Source organism: Dermacentor variabilis, chromosome 3 (assembly GCF_050947875.1).
Source record: "Dermacentor variabilis isolate Ectoservices chromosome 3, ASM5094787v1, whole genome shotgun sequence".
NCBI lineage: Eukaryota > Metazoa > Arthropoda > Arachnida > Ixodida > Ixodidae > Dermacentor > Dermacentor variabilis.
The window spans coordinates 225,574,075-225,590,011 of NC_134570.1; positions in this window are offsets into that span (position 1 = coordinate 225,574,075).

Here is a 15,937-nt window from a genome sequence, read left to right on the forward strand (position 1 = left end):
TGACACGTGTAGTTTACCTTACGAGCTATAAAAACAACGCCAAACAAGAGGACGAGTGAAGGGACACAGGCAACAGCGTTCATGAACCAATCATGAACCAAGCACTCCAAATGCATACTCCTCTGTTTATCCTTTCGGATGACCACTTTCCAGCGTTTAACAAATGTGTCACTCAGCGGGGGACGCGCCCGCATGTATCGCAAGTTTCTCGAAAGTTATCGATGGTTCCTTCTGCTCTCTGTTGTCACCGAATCTTCCGTAATCTGGCTCCATGTGCTACGCGAATCTTGACCTTTGTGGAAGACAGGCGGACACCAGCGATTACTCAGGAACCTTCGATGCCGGATGTATAAAAGCCGACGCGCTTGACCCGTTGATCAGATGTCGACGATCTCCGACCATGTTCGCCGCTATCGCTGCGCTTTGTGTGTAACTTGCTTTTGTGGGCAAAAGTTTGCCCCCCCCCCCCCCAAAAAAAAGACTTAGTTTAAACATTCACAGTTTTGCCGCTTTATTATTCTCCTTCAGCACTGATTGACAATATGTATTTATTTATTTTTTATTTATTTTTAATACCCTCAAGACTGAAGTATTAGAGATGAGTGGGTAAGAATCATATACACCAGTAAATAACAAAGCAGCAAAAAGTGGTTAGTTATTACAGCAAAATTGATTAGTTAATTGTAACCGGGAGTGAGGATGTCTGATAAGTCCGAACAAAACCTTGAGTTGTCCTTGATTGTGACAACTGCGCCGGGAAGAAGGTTCCATTCCTGAGAGGACCTAGAAATAGATGATTCGTTACAGGTTCTGGTGCGGCATTGAATCATTCCAACCTTACGGCTATGATCAATGCGAGAGGAAATGTACGTAGGAGATGATATAAGGTTATCGCGCGGGTAGGAATTGTGGAAATATAGTTTATGAAATAAAGCAAGGCGAAAGCACTTATGTCGGGCTGAGAGAGGTGCAAGTAGCAAAGTGTTCTTCATGGCAGTTACGCTTGATGTGCGGCGATAAGTGCTATAAATGGAACGCGCGGTATTGTTTTAGATTACTTCAAGTAATTGAGTGAAGGTCTCGAGGTGGGGGTCCTAGTTAGTGGGGGTCCATTTTACTCCTAGTAAGCTTTTTGTATAAGATTAATAATAATGATGTAGGAGAAGAAGAAAAATTTCGGTGAGGATATAACCTAGCATGCGGTTTGCATTGTTAATTACCTTATCGAAGTGCAGCGACCAGGAAAGTGACGAGGTTATGCGGACGCCTAGATATTTATTGGAGGTTAGGACTTCGAGGAGAGTATCGTTAAGATAATAGTTGGGTGGAGAAATATTGCTGCGAGTTACAGGCATGCATTTATATTTAGTTACTTTAAGTTGCATTATCGATACGTCACCCCAGTTAGAGATAGCTTTTATATCGTCTTGTGCGAATTTATCAGATTTGTCTGATATTTCATGGATAATAATAATAATAATAATAATAATAATAATAACAATAATAATAATAATAATAATAATAATAATAATTATTATTATTATTCGACAGTCGGCGGCGATTGGAACGGCTTAACACTGATGCTCTGTATTTTATCAGGTTTGCAAACATCGACCAGTATGGGATTCACCGCCCCCTTTCTTTGGTCATCACCCTGCTCATCCTGGCTCTTCCATCGATGAAAATGATTCGGGCAGTTCCATCCTGATCCTGGAGTTTTAATCGCGAAAATCGTTGCACCTGGAAACATTGGCTCCTCGGCTTGCCTATTTAAGAAGACAGCATTCTTGTGACGCTCTGCAGTAGGCGGCGATTCGAACGGCCCAACACCTATGCTCTTTATTTCATCAGGCACTGGACCCTCGTTTACCTTCACCTATCGGTTCTGTTGCCGCTGCCTGCACCGTGCTTCTCTCGAACTATGTAAGATCTAGAAGACTGTGCCGACTGCATTGCATGCCGCGAAGTAGCTTCTGTTTATTTGCAAGAAGTCGATTTTGAATTTCAAGCATTCTCGTTTCAGAGCTAGCCTGATTTGTCTGAACCTCAGTGAGTTTGGACAGGATCTCTTTATGGTTCTCGATTACATTTGCAATCATCGCTTCCGTTACCGGTCCAGGATTTTCTTCTACGTTGCTCGACAACTTAAGCAGCAAACCCACTAATGATATACACTCCGAAAAGTTGCATAACATAGTGTGTGGGCAAGGCAACACTATAAGAAAAAGGTCGTCACTACGGAAACAGTATTTTGTATGACTAACCTGCACAAATAGCCGTATGTTGGCTGACATAGTTACGGCTGTGTTGCCGTGGCCGCTGAAGCTGTCCCTCGGTGAGCTCAAATTTATAGGCAGCAGCAGGTCCTTGTTGGGGGCGCATACCATGGTCATTGTGCTCGACGAGGATGCGCAGAACGTGGTCTCCACGTGTAGCGCCGGCAGCAATACCGCGCATACGCTACATCGTGAACGATGTAGCGTAATCGCTGCCCGGGTTCATGCGCGGCAACGTGATAATGCTGTAGCGAAGCTCCGAGCATCTACCGTCCGTGAGGTTGCCCCTCGCTTAACGCCATTTCTTCTCATCGATTAGATAACGAGGGTCTCGAATCCGGCAACATTGATGCCTTCAGGTAGCCTATGTGGGTTTACTGACCAGTTGCCTTCACCCAAAAAGATCACGTTCCCGTGACGCCTGCGGCAAAAAGGACGTTCCACGTCCGCCGCCAAGGTCTGTGAGTGGTGGCGCTGGCTAACACTCCCAGGGTTCTACTAGGACACATAAATACCCAAGAAAGTGGATGGGAAAACAGCGCCGCGGTAGCTCAATTCCATCTCACGCGAAATGCGAAGGTTGTGGGTTCGGTTCCCACCGGCGGCTAGTTGTTTTTTCATCCACTTTAATTTTCATTAATTTATCGTTCCTTTATTTCATTTATCAAGCACAAGAAATTTCCCCTATGTTGTCCTTGATGTCAGTGTTTGTTGGCTTCTTATGATATGACTAATAAAAATCGCGCCCCTCGGTTAACCCCCTTTCTTCTCATCTTCTGCAGTGTACTAACTCATTGCTTGGACAACCTTGTTCCTAAAAAGAATAAAAAACGCGAAAAGACAAATCCTTGGATCAACCGAAAAATCATTCAGGCAAAACGGAAAATTAAGAGAAAACGGAAAGAATGTTCTCAAAATAGGTATACAGAGGAGGAAACTTCAATGCGAAAACTGAGGCAGGAATTGAAGCGGCTAATTAAGGAGGTAAAATACCAATTTTACAATGTAACGTTGATGAAGTTCCTCTGAGAAGCACCGGCTAAGTTTTGGCGATGTGTAAACCCGCCCAATAAGCAGTGCTGTTCTAATCCAGAAATTATTGATGCTGAAAGGGCTGATCAATTTAATCTTTTCTTTTCGTCGGTTTATACAAAGGATGATGATGCAGTGCGCAGCGTATGCGAAGTCTCTGCCCGCCCTCCCATTTCGAATATTGAGATAACTGAGCCACATGTTCTAAACCTTTTGCTCAATATAAACCGTAATAAGAGCATCGCCATTTGTTGGGCGTGTTGACTTTTTTGGATGGGCAAGATTTGGATAAGGTGGCGCCACTGTGCATGTGTTATATAGGTGTATTTCCTGAAAATCAAGTGTTGAAGTTAGCGCATTGTGTTGTCGTCTCCCTTCCATCCTTATTTGCTGGCGCCAAATATGCTGTCAATAATAAGAGCCCTGGACCAGACGATAGTCATAATGAATTCTTACTGAGGCATGCTGAATGGGTGGCTAAGTTCCTTACAGAGATATTTATTTCCTCAGTATTGAATGGTTCTTTCCCTACCGCATGGAAAGTACTGAGAATTGTACCAGTTCATAAAACCGTGAACTCTTCAGACATTAGCAATTACCGGCCGATTTCCTCTCACAGGTACATGCTCTAAACTCCTGGAACATATCATATCCAAACACTTGTCACAATACCTTGAAAAGTATAACTTGTTATCCTTTGTGCAGCATGGATTCCGTAAAGGAATATCTAGGATCACTCAATTAGTTGAATTGGTTCATGACACTTGACAAACGATAAATTCCCGTGGACAGATGGACTTAATTTATTTGGATTTCGCCAAAGCATTCGACAAAGTTTTCGACTCCAAATTTGTCTTCAAAATTAATACTGTGTTTAAGAGTCCTAACCTCACGAAGTGGTTTACCTGGTGCTTACAGTGCCGTCAGCAGTACGTTAAAATAAACGCGCATAGGTCCAGTATTCAACTGGTCTTATCTGGAGTACCTCAGGGAGGTGTCCTAGGACATCTTCTATTTCTTATTTTCATTAATAACGTGACACACTACATTTCTGTTCCAATAAGACTATTTGCTGACGACTGTGTTGTTTATAATAATATAGAATCTTCCACTGACCAAATTAAATTGCAATGCAACCTTGAAAACATTATGAAATGGTGTTCTGACTGGCAAGTGGTTATAAATCCAACTAAATCAGTGACCATGTGTATTACAAGACAAAAGAACATCCGGCAATTTCCTTATAGTATATATGGCGAAAGCTTAAAAAGGTACAGGTGCACAAATATTTGGGATGATTACTTAGAAGTGACTTAAGCTGGAATAGACATGTAGAGGAAGTAAGAAGGCGAATAATGCGCTTTGGAGCCTAAGGTGAAATTTACGCAGACACCTCTAAACCTCTAAAATTAAAAACTTGGGCTATAGAACACTGGTCAGACCAATAATTGAGTACGCGAAAATTGTCTGGGATCCTTACACAGAGAAAAATCGTAAGAAACTGGAAAAGATTCAGAGGTTAGCTTCTCGATTCATCTTCAACAAATATGGTCGACTTCACTCCCCTTCAATATTGTCAGCTTGCAAATCTTTCCAATTTAGAATTAAGGACTAAGTATGATAGGCTGAAGTTCCTGTTCCTTATTATCCATAATGAAATAAAAATAATAGGACGAACTATCTTGAAATTTTTACTAATGAATCTCCTAGACATCGCCACAGCATGTATATTCCCCCTCCTGTAACCCGTAATGACACCACTTAAATATAGTTTCTTTCCCAGAACGATAAAATAGTTGAACATGCTTCCCGATTTCGTAGTTCAGTCTGGCTCTTTTAATAATTTTCTGATTAATTTGCATGCCGTTATTTATTCAGAGAGCACGGTGCGTTAATTATCTGACTTTGTGAATCATCTGATTTCATTATTTTGTTATTATCTGCGTATATTCTTCTTATTTCACATGCATCAAGTGATATTCATTGGTTTTTCTGCTTTCTCTAATACAATTTATGTACAATGCAATTTCTTTTTTGTACGTTGTATTCAGATGTATTGTACGTCCTGCCTGAATCAGATGTGTTGACTTTGCTTGTTATATTTTTTTCTGCACTCCCGTAATGGTCCTAAAGAAAGGGCTGACAGTATCAATAAAGAAAGAAAGTGCTACCGGATGATGGACGGTATCTGTGTTGTTTCGAATGTAAATTCGGCTACCACCTAGGACAGGCATGTTACGGAGTTAGTAGTAGTACCTACATAGGCATGGCACAAGCGAAAAATGACTAATGGATTTGTAAAACGTGTCGAACTGGAAAGAAAATGTGCCTTTTCTCAGTCAGAAGCGGCTCTTGCAGGGAAAATCACTGAATCTGACCAGATATTGCTGCGTGAAATTCGAGAGATTAAAGCTAGCCTAGCAACCCTGCCCGTCTTGCACCCGAAAGTTGACTCGCTCTTGCTGCTTAAGGCAGAATTCACGAAGCTGTCTAAGACTGCCAGAGAACTGGAAGAATCAGTCACCTTTATGTGAAAACAATATTACTTGGCACTTGAGCAGGCAAAATCTAGCACAGAACTTGCCGCAGCACACGAGGCGGAAATTGGCGCATTGAAAGCAACGGTGCAAGCACAGGCAGAGGAACTACTAGCTCTACGTGAAGTTCAAAACGAAAATGAGTAATATAGCAGAAATTGTAATCTGGAGATTGAAGGACTGCAACAAGAAGAGCATGTGAACTTGAAGGAAAAACTGGTTTACCTTGCGAATAAGCTTGAGCTGAACTTTGCGATCTCAGACATTGAAGCAGCCCATCGGCTGCCTAGCAAAAAAGAAAACCAAACTGTGCTTATCCGTTTCTTGACAGTATCAGTGAAAGAGGCGTCGTCTGAGGCAGAGAAGAAATTGCGACAGTTATGTGTGACAGATTCATACCTGAATCTTTTCTTCAACGACAATCTAACCAAGGTGAATCGGGACCTGTTCTGGCGCATACGCATGACAGCGAAAGAAAAAGGATTCAAGTACTGTTGGGTGAAAGGCGGAAAAAATGTACGCAAAAGAAGATTCAAATGCCTCTTTCATTCGTATGAACCGGGAAGCTGATATTAAACGAATTACTTAAGCAGAGTGGCACCTACTTTAGGTGAGTTATCTGATTTGACCTCTTTCAAGAAATCGTTTGGGCGCACGTCACCACGCGACTCTACACTCGTGAACGTAAACATCAGGAGTCTACGTAAATACGGGGAGGAATTAAAAGTGCTAGCTGAAGTGTGCTTGATTTTGTAGACGCTTTTGTGGTCACAGAAATCAACGTGTCAGAATATTTCCTACATATGTTCTCGTTAAATGGATACAGGTGTTGCAGCATAACACGGACAAACCGTAGAGGCGGCGGCATTGCTATATTTGTAAATTCAAAATATGACACTTCACTGGTAGACTTTACGTTCAGGCATGCGGAATGCCTCGCCGTAAAGGTTCATTGTATAAATTATGAACTGTTATTGTTAGCGGTGTACCGGCCCCCAAGTAATAGTGCTACTCGTTTTGTGTTGGAACTGGAAGAAGCATTGAGGAGCTGGTAATCAGTGGATCAAGTTTGCCTGGCAGGGCATTTCAATATTAACATTCTAAGTCCAACGAACACGTCAGTACCAGGTTATTTATCTGTTTTGGCATCGTTCGGTTTCATGTCACCGGTGATTGCCCCGACAAGATAGGAAATTTTGAATAGCCGTTTTGTCACATCTTGCTTTGACCATATTGCGGTTCGAGCGCCTAATCATTCGCTCACTTCTTTTGTATCCCTCATAGATTATCTGACCACTATGCTGTCGCTTGCCGTGTATCCCTAAGTGTATCGTTCGTTGGCACGCAGTATTCAAGTGATAAGGTCAGAACCACGTCAGAAGGTCAGATTAAACTTGTAGATAAAAAAAAAAAACTTCACAGTCTCATTGTGAATTTTACCTGGTCTTTGTTGATCGACGCTAGCCCCCAGAACAAGTGTACGAGAGCTTTTGTGAGCGTCTAGCACATTTCAAAAGGTGCTGCACATTTTTCAGAAATAAAAAAATGCAGGAAAAGCTATCCATGGATTAACTCCAATATTAGCTTTGGAAAAAAAAAGTAAACACACCCCTAACAATAAAGACCTCCAATTAGAATATAAGATTGGAAGAAAAAAAGTGGTTGCTCTTCTCCGCGCTGCGAAACGTCGCTTTTTCTTACACAAATTTCATCAATCGTCCAAAACTGCTAGCAAATCTTGGTCGCTGATAAACCATGTCAGAGGGAAATCCGAGGCTGTAAAATCTCTGATAGAACATTTTCGCGAAAATCCTGTCGGAACAGCTGACTTGTTCAATCATTTCTTCAGTCAGGCTTCAACAGAGGCGTTATCTACGCCTCGGCAAGATGTGATGCTTGGTGATTCTTTGACAGCATCTGTATTTTTACCACGGCTTTCGAAGTTAGACCTTGCCCGGATCATTTTCAGTTTTCGAACGAATAAACGACCTTGAGTAGATGGAATATCTGCAAGCTTGCTGAGAAGAAACTTTGAGGCGCTTTCAGATATTGTGCTTTTCATGTTAAATGGCTTCCTAGATACTGGAACTATGCCACGAAATCTAAAAACTGCTTTAGTTAGACCACTCCATAAGGCAGGAAAGAAATCTATTATTCAAAACTACCAGCCTATATCCATTTTGCCCGCATTATCTACGGTTATAAAAAAATGTTTGCTTGAGGTTATGACTGCTTTCATTCAAAGGTTTTGAATTTTGTCTGACCGACAATTTGGTTTCGTGTAAGGCCAGGGTACGATTTCGCTCCTGGAAGTATTTGCAGGCGATTTGTATTCTGCTTTTGAACACAATCCTTTTAGCTGTGCTTTGTTTCTCAACGTATCCAAAGCCTTTGATTTAGTTTGCCATGACATATTACTTCGCAAATTACATCTTACTAGTTTTAGGGGCCCCTTCCATACTCTACTTCAAAACTATCTCACCGACAGGTCACAAATGGTTGTTATAGGTGCCAAATACTAAAGCAGCAAATTATCCCTTGGCGCTGGTGTCCCTCAAGGGTCAATTTTATCGCCTCTTCTCTTTATCATATTTGTGAACGATTTCATTTCAGTAATCTCAAATGATAAAGTGTATCAGTATGCAGACGATACCGTCCTTATAACAAAGCATGTTAATTACAAAAAGGCAGTTGAATATCTGCAGCAATCGGTGCATGAAGCTATGGTCTGGCTTTCTAAAACCAAACTTACAGTCAATCAAGAAAAGGCAAAAATTATATGCTTTAAAAATCCCCTGAAAATTGGAACCACGGTCATTTCAGTGTATCTTCATACCCAAGGGTGCTTATCCTCTAAGTGTACTCCTGTCGAAAAAAAAACTCAATTAAGTATCTCGGCATTCACTTCGATAGTGATTTGTCGTGGCATAATCACGGGGCGCATGTGTGCTCCAAACTAAGATCTGTCGCATGTTTACTCTTTAACATTAAAAGTTTGGCGCCGTTTCAGAATAAAAAAAAAAGAAAAAATGATAGTATATTCCCTTGCATACAGCACATTAAGGTATGGTATAACGGTTTTCGCTTTCTGCTCCTAACGTTGGCTGGACAGATTTGATAACCTCCTAAAAGATATATTAAAAACTGTGGCGTATGATCGCGTGACATCAAACAAAGATATTTTTCATGATCTTGGTTTCCCGTCCTTTAAATCTTTTTTCATTTCTACGGTTGTTCTGCGCCATTGCTGGACGGTTGAATTTAAGCATTCGCACGCTTCCCCGCGACCGCTGCGTAAAGAAAGGCGCTGCGTTGTACCGCGCGTATGTACTAGATACAGAGCAGCAAGACGCTGCGTGTATGCCCCGAAGATATTTAACAACTGGTCAGACGATTATTTTTCTGTGGACTCTCGGTCTAAATTGAAGAGTCTATTGAACATGTTGTAATACAGATGTATGTACTTATTTTCCTGTTGGTTGTCGCAGTTTAGCTGTGATTACTTTCTGCTTTTGTTTCGATGCCTTGGAAACCTGGTCTACGTTTATCCCTCTCATTTGTTTCCCTTTTCTTTGTTGGGTTTAAATTTGCGCTTGTATACTGCAGCCACATCGCTTAGCTGACGATGCCGCGCCACGTCACACAAGTCGCCATTGGCTTAGATGGGGCCCGTTTCCCTGTACTGATATTCTTGGGTGCTTATTAAAGATTATTATTATTATTATTATTATTAGTATTAGTAGTAGTTGTAGTTGTAGTAGTAGTAGTAGTAGTAGTAGTAGTAGTAGTAGTATAATTCGGCAATGCCTTTCATGTGCTGTTCAATCCATTATACTTTTACGCGCTATTCCCGCGCCCTGAAGCACGCATCTTGCCGGGCATGGAAGAATGCCCCAGAAAGACGGTGAAAACAACGATCAGCGTAGCGCTGATGTTGTTGTTCTGCCATCTAAGCTGCAGCCATCTCTCTCTCTGTGTATATTTTGTAAATACAGTTTCCTATACCTTTTGGCTACTCTCATCCCCGTTGCATTTTGGTGGGAGGTGCGGAGTACCTACGCGGTACAATGGAGCTCCGCAGCGGCCGATGTTGGGCTTTCTCCACGGTGGCGGAAGAGGGGACGGCGCCTACCGAGGTGACTGCAACGACAACGGTCGTTCTGACTCAACTGAAAGAACCAGACACATTCTGCGGGACTGACAACGTCGACATCGAGGACTGGCTACCCCTGTACGAGCTTGCAAGTAAGAATAATCACTGGGATGAGACGATCATGTTGGCAAACATATTTTACCTCAAAGGAACAGCGAACGTGTGGTTTTAGAATAACGATGCGAAATTGGGAGCTGGGGTGCATGCAAGGAAAAGATGCGTCCCTTGTTCGGCAAGTCTACCGGTAGAAAGGCTGCAGCAAAGAAGCAGCTGGCATCTAGTCCGCAGACAGCGCCAGTCATACCTGACTTATATACAGGACGTGCTTGCGCTTTGCCGCAAAGACGACGATGGCATGACGGAATCTGAGAATGTGGGCCACGTGTTAAAGGGTATAGATGATGCCTTCAATCCACTAATCTGCAAATACTGCGACACCATCGATGCAAACATCCAGGAGTGCAAGCGCTTTGAGGCCGGCAAAAGTCGACACATTTCCCATCATTTCGCGCGACTTCCCAACATGGCAGCAACGTGGTCGTGCGAAGACGTACCTGAGCCGTTGGCGCTGCTCACCTTAGAACACGTGAAGAGCATCCGACGTGAACTTGACGCTCTGTTCCCTGATTCTACCTGCGCCCGTACCTGTGACAATAACATCCCGATGGTGCCACTAGTCAAAGCGGTCGTTCATCAGGAGCTCTCCAACGCTGTCCTGTACTCTGTGTGCGCCGCAGCTCCTTACAAGCCGATCGATCGTCGTCCTTCACTTTCCCATTGCCCAAGGTCAAAGGCCGCCTTTCCGTACTCGCAATCCAGGCGAGTGGATGACTGCTGATGACCGCCCCATTTGCTTCAATTGCCGTCGTATTCCACACGTGACCATTGTAACAGCCGGTGGTATTGATATCAGGCGTCCTATGGATACAACCGCTGCCCCGACATTGATCATGGCAGATTTCAGCCCAACCGCGAGCCTTAATTCTCCAACCACTCGCGACGAAAGTCCCTCTATGCCGTATCGTCGTTCACCATCCCCACGTGGTCACCAGTCCTGTTCGCCGTTGTTTCGCCGCCAATCATCTCCCTCGACCCGATACCGCCGCCCTACGTCGCCGATTGAACAACTCCCTCGGCAAAACTAGACCATGCAGCTCCCAGAGGTTTTTCTGCATGGACGACTCGCCTGCCACATCCTCTGACCCCGCTGCAGACCAGAGGGAACCTGATACACGTTAAACTGGATGACGCAAATGTTGTTGCTCTAGTGGACACTGGGGATCAGATTTCAATAATGGATTCGGAGCTTCGTCACCACCTTAAGAAGGTCCTAACAGTACCGCTCATTCGGATAGCCGACGGCGGAACGTTTCCCGTGCTAGGAATGTGTGCCGCACGAATAAGTGTTGCGGACCGATCCACAAGCGTACTACTTGCCGTGCTCCAGAAATGCGCCCATGAATTCATGCTCGTTATGGATCTTCTGTGTGACCATTCTGCCCTTATTGACTGTGGAACCGGCTTGCTTCAGCTAGACCTACCGTGCTACCATGACGCTCCTACTGCACGCCAACCGCGCTAGTGCTGAGTGGATTGCGTTCGTCTACCGCCTCAAGCCGTTGCATATGTGAACTTATGGTCTTTTTCTCCCTGTCCCGATGACGATTACGTCTTGACCGCGATCATTCACGTCTTATTCGCCAAAAACGTCACTTTTACTTACACCCTTATTAGTGTTACTGATAATCGAACGTCTCTACCCATATTGAACTTCAGCTGCTGCCCGCAGCTTATCCCAGGCGACATGACTCTGGCCAACATCTCTTCTATCGATGAGTGTCTCGTTTCTGCAATTGTAACCAACGTTTCTTTGTCCTCTGCCCCTTCTGCTTCTTCGCACAGTCTCGTTGACGGTAATATTGACAAGGTGATAGCGTCTGGCTTCCATCCTGCTCAGACAGCCGATATGCGGTGCATATTGAAGTCCTACCGCAACACCTTTGACTTTAATGACCGTCCTTTGGGACAGACATCTGTGGTCACTCATGAGATCAATACTGGAGACGCCAGCCCAATCAGACGACGTCCTTATCACGTGTCCTATGCAGAGCGAGAAGTGATAAAACGTGAAGTCGACAAGATGCTCACAAAGGACGTCCTTGAACCTTGATGAAGTCCATGGGCATGACCGGTCGTCCTACTTGAGAAGATTGCAGCTGGCGCTTCTGCGTAGACTACCGCCACATAAACAAAGTAGTGCGCAAGCACGTCGGCGCTCTTCTGTGGATCGATGACGCTTTCGACTGTCCACACGGCTCTGCCTACTTCTGTTCCATTGACCTGAGGTCAGGATACTGGCAGGTATCCGTCGATGATCAAGACTACGAAAAGACCGCATTTGTTACGCCAGATGGACTTTACCAGTTTAAGGTAATGCCCTTTGGACTGCGTAGTACCCCAGCAACATTTGAAAGGATGATGGACGCCCTCCTTCGTGGATACAAATGGTCAACATGCCTCTGTAGCGTTGACGATGTCATCGTCTTCTCACCGACATTTGAAAGCCACCTTAGCCGCTTGTCCGCCGTTCTTGAAGTTTTCCGGCAAGCAGACCTTCACCTCAACGCTGCCAAATATCGTTTTGGCCGCTGCGAAATCACTGTGCTTGGCCACCTTATGAGTGCTAAATGCGTGGAACCTGACCCAGAAAAATATCGCGTTGTGATAGACTTCCCTATGCCACGTTCCACTAAAGACGTACGGAGCTTTGTCGGCTTGTGCTCCTATTTGAGACGTTTTGTCAAGAACTTCGCCGACGTTGCCCGTCCACTCACGCAAATTTTAAAGAAGGAAACTTCTATACCGAGGGGTCCTGAAGAGGCCACTGCGTTTGACACGCTCACGACATTACTTTCGTTACCACTCATCTTGGCTCATTTTGATCCGTCAGAACTCCGCACCGACGCCAGTGGGCATGTCATCGGCTCTGTTCTTGCCCTGCAGCAACAAGGATGAGACCGCGTCATCGCCTAAGCCGTCGCCTTCTTTCCTCTTCAGAGTGCAAATTTTCTATCATTGAGCGCGAGTGCCTCGCACTAGTTTGGGCTGTCGGCATGTTTCTACCATACTCGTTCGGCCGCATGCTTTCGGTCATCACATGCGCTTTGATGGTAGCCTTCTCTCAAAGGTCCCACTGGACGACTTGGTCGCTGGGCACTTGAACTGCAAGGCTACAGCTTTGACGTCACTTACAAGTCTAGCAGACTGCGCCGGGATGCGGACTGCCTACCTCGTCTTCCCGTGGATCCTCCCGACTTGTTAGTGCACAGTTAGGCCGCCTGTGTCTTCGCAACATCCGATTTAACTGACACACGCAGCGAACAGCTCCGCGATGCCAATTTGCGGTCAATTATCCACCGTCTACGCTCTAACCACTCCGCCCCGTCCCTACAATTATTCGTGTTTCATGACGGAATCTTATACAGACACTACGCCAGCTGCGATGGCCCAGAGCTTCTGCTGGTTGTTCCCGAAACACTCCGATCCACTGTTCTCGAACAGCTTCATGACGCCCAAACCGCTGGACATCTCAGAGCAACTCGCACGTACGATCGCGTTCGGCGTCTGTTCAAGTGGTCAGGCCTCCACCACTCAGTGCGGCGATATATTGCTGCTTGTGAGTCCTGTCAGAGCCACAAGCTCAGTTTATATGTCTGCTTCTCCATGTCTGCTTCCTGTTGTGGCACTTTCATAAGAAGGTAATAATTATTCGGTCTATTCCCTTTCGGCGAATTCTCCCAATATCTCCCCTACACAGTCACCTATTGCCTGTTCCTTAGCTCTATAAAGACAATAAGGACATTCACGTTCACTTCCAACCACAATCAAGGCTTGCATTTGAAAATATTTTGCCCATGCGTCACATTGCCCAAAGTGATGTGTTTGTAGATTCTGCACACTCTCCGCATTACAACTTGTGACATTCCTGTTGCCCTAGTAAACATTAGAGATGAATACGCTGATAGGTTAGCAGCAAAGAAGCGAGGGAGGCTAATACTGGCCCACTTACAGAAATACCCACTAAGCCCCTAAGCTGCATGAAGTTCTTGTCTCGTAATTTCAAAAACCAAGCACATAGTGTGGTTGCAGAATGGTTTTCAATTGAAGTTTATACATGCCCGTGCTCTGTCAGCCCACAGACCCTCCACCGCTTCGGCCAGCCTCTTCTGGAGTGCTGCAGTCGTCGGCAGAATACCTGCCTTTGGCGGGGTCTGCAAGCCTGGCGTCCAGCCCTTTCCCGTTGTTGTTGAGTGGGGCACTTTGGCGTATAGAGAAACGAAAAACGAACACAGCATTTAAACAACACGGTATGGCATGTTGCACACACGCTTGTTACTGGTTACCATAAATTTGCAGTAGCACGAAGCGCACCGTATTTAGGCTCATTGTTTACGTTTAGTCAAAGAGAGCAAAAATCTATACAACCGATAATGGCTCGGCTAGTACAGTTGTGCTAGCTCATAAAACAAAAAATGGTAAGCTGCGGTTTAATAAGTCATTTGTCTAACTTACATACCATTCCAGTGACCCACTTTAATTTAAGTGCTGCAGTGTAAGTATTGGGCTGTCCTACTGGCTAGTCGATGGTGGCCCCTGTTGTAGATCGATGGTGCAAGAAACATTTTTGAAAAGAAACATTGTGTTGAAACGATGTTTTTGTCTGACGATGCCACCCGCATAGGAGGGGAAACGTCTATATTTTCTTTCTTTATTTCCTTAAAGGCCCCACACTGCGGTATTACATAAGGGGTGGGGTTACAACAATAGCTAAAACAATATTAGTTAAGGTGAAAGAATCGATGACACTTCTTCCGTGAATGCAGATGATTTGGTGATTGCAGCGGTGTCGTAAGGAAGGCCATTCCAGTCTACAACTACACGAGGGGTAAACGAGGGTGAAAAAATGACAGTGCGCGTTTTGGGGCGAGCGACACTTAATAAATGACCAGTACGACCAGTACGATGAATGACCAGTACGTGCCGGCGGTGAATGTATGGTGAAATGGCGAGTGGACTGTAAACGAATTTGTGAAATAATGAGAAGCTAGCGATGCGACGGTGATGCAAAAGAGTTGGTAAATTGGAGTCTGGTTTTAAGCATGATGCGCTGATGTCGTCAGAATAAGCTGAGTGAATGAACCTAGCATCGCGTTTCTGTAAGGCTTCAAGGGCGTTAATAAGGTAAATTTCATGCGTGCACCAGATAGCAGAAGCGTATGCAAGTTTAGGTCTGATGAACGATTTGTACGCTAGTAGTTTTACGTGGGGAGGAGCTTTTCGTAAGTGGCGTTTAAAAAAACCGAGCTTTTCGTTAGCAGATGCTATAACGTTATTCAAGAGCGAACACCAGTCGAGGTCGTGAGAAATAGTGATGCCTAAGTATTGGAAAGATTTAACTGGTTCAATAGGCTGGTTTTCTATTACATAAGAGATAACGAGAGGATTTCGCCGGTGGGTTACTGACATTGCTTTGCATTTAGAAGGACTTAGTAGCATTAGCCAGTCATCACACCAATTTTGAATATTGTTTAGGTTGTTCTGAAGCAATACTTGGTCACTGATGTTAGTTATGGTGCGGTAGACAACAATATCGTTAGCAAATACGCGGATGTGACTAGAGACATGAAGTGGTAGATCATTAACATGTATTAAGAACAGGAGGGGTCCTTGCACAGAGCCCTGTGGAACTTCTGATGTTACAGGGAGAGGGTTAGAAGCACTACTATTGATTTGCACAAACTGTGAGCAATTAGTAAGAAATCCTTTTATCCATTTTAGAACTTAAGGGTGAATATTCGACTGTGAAAGTTTTAGAAGCAGGCGTTCATGAGCTACGTTGTTAAAGGCTTTTGCGGAATCGAGGAAAATTGCGTCAGTCT